This window comes from Alexandromys fortis, unplaced genomic scaffold (genome assembly GCF_014885135.2).
Source record: "Alexandromys fortis isolate MF-2015 unplaced genomic scaffold, M_Fortis_MF-2015_v1.1 scaffold_463, whole genome shotgun sequence".
Classification (NCBI taxonomy): domain Eukaryota; kingdom Metazoa; phylum Chordata; class Mammalia; order Rodentia; family Cricetidae; genus Alexandromys; species Alexandromys fortis.
The window spans coordinates 86,077-91,676 of NW_026068407.1; positions in this window are offsets into that span (position 1 = coordinate 86,077).

The following is a 5,600-nucleotide window of genomic DNA, read 5'->3' on the forward strand; positions in this document are numbered from 1 at the left end:
ACTCTGAGCACGCAGTGATCGCCTGGCCCGTTTGGAGTTTAGACTCTCTCCGGTAGTGTAAGTTTTCTGTTTTATCGATTATTAAATTATATCTGTTGTTTTGAGCTAATCTGGTTATTTTAGCTAAATATAAATTATATTGAATATTGTATGTGAATATGCTTCTACCTCTGTTTAAAACATTTTTATGTATTTATATATATTGTATTGATATATATTTACCATATTGCAGTGTGTATTTCTACCTCTAATCAAGATACTTATACATTGTTTACATTTGAATATCATTGTTCTTATTTATTGCACAGTTGTATATTGTCTTAGTCTTTAAGTTAGATAGGTATTGAGAATTGTAGATCAATAGTCATCTATGTCTGTCATATTTATAGTTAGGTTAACCAGGTTCTTTAGATACATAGAGATTATATTCACTATACATACTATAATCTTCAACTTCTCAAAGAGCTATAAAATGGCATTTAAGCTAATTTAGAGTTCTGTGGTAGTGAGACACAATCGCTCCTGGCAACACCAATCTATTCCCGAGAGATTGTTGAGCACCAAAGACACTCCACTTGGAGCTTGTCTTTTTCTTGGCAGGACTGGCCTTTGGGCAAAGAAAAGCCCATACCTTGACCACTGACAGAGATAGAGTATCTGTAAATGGATAAAACATGACTGTTATATCCTGCCAAGACAGGGTAAGATAATTACGAAGATTCTTGCCTTTGAAAATGGTATGTCAGTTATGTTAGGCCTTAGCCAAAGTTGGTTGCTTCAACGTTGCAAATGACCTTGGGTGACTGCCCAGGTAGTCAGTTGTCTCTGTCATTAGTTGCACATTTTGGAAGTTTCTCGATTGTTCTTCCTGTTTACTCTAGTAATATTACTTCCCTTCTCAGATCCTTGAGGGAGTTGAAGATTAGATAAGTGTAGTTACCCTCCTCATGATTTAGCTAAACTTAATTTCAATACATTATTTAGACTCCTTGAAATAGAATGCTTAGTAAAACTTTTGTTATGTGTTTCTTGCTTAATGTTATTTATTGCTTGTAATTTCATATTTGGTATCTATTCCTATTGTATATAGTTGGTTGGGTTTGGTTCAATCTTGTTTAGACAAAAGGGGAGATGAGGAGGAAGCTCAGCCAATCACATCTGGCTTGGGTGTGGTCACCTAGAGCCAGGTAGATAAACAGGGGAGATAGGTGCACAGGGGCTGTGTAGGGGTGGTGATCACCTGGCCCATTTGGACTTTAGACTTTCTCCGGTAGAGTGAGTTTTCCATTTTTTCAATTATTAAATTATATCTGTTGTTTTGAGCTGGTCTGGTTATTTTAGCGGTCGAATAAGCCTTCACTTAAAAGTAGTCTTGTAGCTGAGATGATGCCTGTACAGCGCAGAGCAGGAGAAGAGGCTTTTTAACCCTTGACCCTGTGACTTCTCCCTGGGTATTATGCAGGGTGGCCTAGGCAGGAGAAGGCAGGTATATGCTGCCTGCATGGGTGCCCCTTATCAAAGAGATGGGGTTTGTCAGGGGTGGCAAAAACAGTGAAACCTGGTCTGGATGGTACCCACAGGCCTGCGTGGCCTCTTTTGCGCACCCTGCATTCCACACCCTACTCTGGCTGCTTCTACACGGATTCACCCTGAGCCACCACATCAAATTGAGCTCGGTGCCCACTACGTACACACAAGCAGGTGGTACATGATGATGTTGGTGGCGGGTGCATTCCAGACCCCTTGTAGGGTTTGGGGGAAGTAGTTGTTGATCACAAATCTCTTCTGGCAGGTCCGGGTCCCTAAACTGTGAGCCCAGCACAGCACAAGGAGAAAGTCATTTCTAAGAGAAAGCAAAGAAAATCCAGATAGAGAAGAGAGAGGATGGCAGGGAGGGAGTTATGTGGATGACAGACATTGTGACACAATAGTTACCTGGCCCTGAGCACCTGGCCAGAGATTCTGGATAGTGTATGCAGTTTCCAGAAGGGCGCTGTGTGTGCTGCTGAGGAGGCTCAACAAAAGATAGGGGTTCCCTGAACAGGCTTGTGCACACAATGTGGGCTGGCGTGCTGGCGGTCTCCAAAGGAACTCAGAGGCAGCCCAGGATGCAGAATCCCCTGAAGAGTGATTCTCTGATCCTGCCAGACAGGGCAGCCTCGGGACCCAGGAGAATGTGATTCCCGTGGAGAGCAAACCAAGGGCCTTGTGCTTGAGCAGTTGACCTAGGTCCAGCTTGCTCCAACACCTCTTGTGGGAGATTCAGGAGATTCAGGAGATTGGCTTAGGCACACTGGGCACATTATGGGAGCTATGCTTTCGCCAGTCCACAGTCATGTTCACAGAAGCACTAGAGAGCTCCTGGCGTGATCAGCATAAATAATTCTGCTTCATGGCAGTAGTGCACCGAGAACACCAACTGTCCCAGGGCAAGGGTACACTCCCTTAGCCCTTTCCAAAGCAAAAATAAAAAAAAAAAAAAATACCAACCCCAGCTAGCCACACTCCAAGATGTCAGTCAACCAAGCAACTAGGCCAAGATTGGCCAGTGATGGGTGTCTAGGCCTGCTGCAAGGGATCAAAGAGCCTGTGGACCCTGAGGGGTGGAGGAGTTCTGTGCAGAGATGGGCTTCATGGACCTCAAAGGCTTCTCCACCACACTACCTTGAGATGCTGGGCTTTGTGCTTAGGCCAGCTCCTGGAGGCTCTGCCTTTTGTTCCAGGGGAGCTCTGCTTGCCAGCCTGCAGGCCACTACAGCCACTGCATGCCAATCTGGACCACGGGGGAGGAGCCTCAGAATCAAATTCCAATTCATGGACTTGGAAACATGGAACACTGGGTCACCACCCAGCTATGCAGCCAGAGTATTCTGAGAGCCGCCCGGTAGGATTGTTAGAGATTCAGCAACTACTTCCTTAACCCTGTCCCCCAGGGTGAATGCAACGGCTGCCAGGTTGGCCTTGGCACAGGTCACCTAGGACCCATCGAAGAGAAACAGGTGTTGATAGGCACAATGGGTCTGGCCACTAACCTCCATGGTAAAACATCAGCACACATAAAATACGCCCAACCCTCAACAGTCCTACACTCTGCCCTCATTGGTGCTTCTCTCGGCTCTCCCAAGTCTAGTTTCTAGAAATAGCTAGCCACGGGTAGAAGTGTCCATGTGTCTTTCCTTCATTTTTTTTTTAAGAAATAGGAATCCAAAAGTGGATCTGAATAAATTTACAAAAGGTAGATTGGTTACTTTGGATTGTGTGTTCCAAACACAGAATCAAGAGCAACCCTGTATCAGACAAAGATAAAATTGAGAACCAACTGAGAAAGTATGTCCTCTGTTCCCCATAAATACAGTGGCTTAGGCACTCCATTTACATAGACTTTGCAAACACACACACCTTCTGCACATACACATAAGTTTCAAAAATACAGTAGCTTACAAAAAAATTTTGCTGTTCTTGCTGTATTAGAAATACCTGTAATCTCAGCAGTGGGCCGATGAAAGAAGAAGGGTGTTAGGAACAAGGCACTAAGTCTGAAAAAAAAAATGGATGAAGACAACCTAAAGGTACTCACACATATCTTCAGCTTAGAGTATGCAGCAACTTAAGAGACATGGCTGTATGTGGAATGTTTCTAGTTCCATGCGTTGTTCAAAGACTAAACCTTGATAACTGTGTTGGGTTGCAAAAACTAAAATGGAGATCTATCTTGTTTTCTATTGTTTTTTATATTAGTTCTTTCCTTTATCATTCTAGACTATAGATGAGGCTTTAGTATTCCTATGGCTGAGTAAAAACAAAGTGCAAAAAAAAAAAGCCATTGCCATATGTGAACCCATTATGTATCATAGTAAATAAAGTAGGAACTATATGATATGTATCTCTTCAGAAATTGTAGTTTCCAATAATTTTGCTTTGGAGAATACTGCTTCAGGATGATTAACAAGAAATGCAAGGATATACAGGAACATATACAAATACAGACAAAGCTGTCATTTGCAAATAATTAGCGTTTGGCCTAGTTTTTAAATAGTACTTGCTCATCCTAGCCATATTATGTATTTTTATAGAGTTTGCTATCTGAAATTATTTCTTCCATAAAGAAAATTGAAATTTAAGCTTTATTACCTTTTTAAGATCCCTGGGAACATGTGACTCTATGACAAGGTAGTTTTATTTGTACAAGCAAGGTGCTAGTATCCACAATGAGTGCTGTAAAATTTTCATGAATATAATTTCATTTCTTCTCTAGTTCATAAAGTTCTAGTGTCTAGAATCTGGATCAGTGAAAATGTGGATAGCCTTTGGTGTGTGTCTTTCATCCCAGTAGTTGAGAGACTTAAGAAGAAGGATCTCTGTGTTGGAGGACAGCCTGGTCTACAGAATGAGTGAGTTCCAGTATAGCCAGGACTACACAAAGGCAACCATAACTTGGAAAACTACAAAAAAAAAGTGAATGTCCCTGAAATTTTGTGAGAACGGGCCAATGAACATGCAGAAATGCATCTTTTTTTGCTGCTTTCCATACTCCCACAAAGATCCCCCAAATTAAAAGTCCTTACCAGTAATTTTGGGGAACAAAGCCATTAGTCTTCTGCCTGCAAGTCTGCTTGCAGACCAGAAGAGGGCACCAGTTCTTATTACTGATCTTCCTGAGCCATGTTTTGGTAGCTTGAAATTGGACTCAGGAAGAATAGCCAAGGCTCTTAACTTCTGTGCCCTATCCCTAGCCCTCTGCATATATTCTTACATTCCAGAAGAGGGCATCAGATTCTATATAGCGAATCTGGAAAACACAGTTTACAATTCATAGTTTCTAAGAATAGTTGGCCTCATTGGGAAGCACTAGGGTGAACTGAGGGTGGAGGGTTGATATAAGTAAGGGATAGGTTTAGGGAGTAATAGAAAAGTCCCCTTGTTGTAATTTGTGTAGGTAGGAAGGGTGTTAGGCTAGGTGAGCCAATTAAAGACTGGCTAATTTGAATGATTTCAGTGGGTGAGTCCATACTTACGTAGTAACTGGCCCTTTGGAGACTAGGCCTAGGGAAATACTTGTGAAGGGGGTGGAGATGGAGGAGAGTGAGTTGACTTCCGCGTTTTTTTTTTTTTTTTCAAGGAGTATTTATTATGTCTAGGTCTTGGGCAGAGCATTGTCTCCAGAATCAGAAAAAGCCTATGAGGTCACACCATCAGAATCACACAGATGAAAAAGCCCGATTAAAATAGGCTCCTTAATTTGTTTTTCTTACGGATATTTGATTCAGAAATATCCATTTGAGACCAGACCCATGGTATAAAATAAAGGAGTAAAGGCACTGAAATCCCAAAAGAGGAGTGGTTTAAAATGGCCTTTGTTATCTAGAGCTGGGGGTGGAATCCATGCTCTCAGAATTGCCAAGCAGGCTCTAACTGCTGAGCCACACCAGCAGCTTTGAAACTAACTTTTAAAGGCCGCCATCATTGTGGAGTCTGCTGCCTCCATTCCCTGCAATCTGCATCCCAGTATTCTTTCCCAGTTGAGGCTCTTGTTATGATCACCTGCATGCTGCTGAACCCAGCCTTGGGTCAAAGGCCCAGACTTCCCTTGTTTTGTTTAT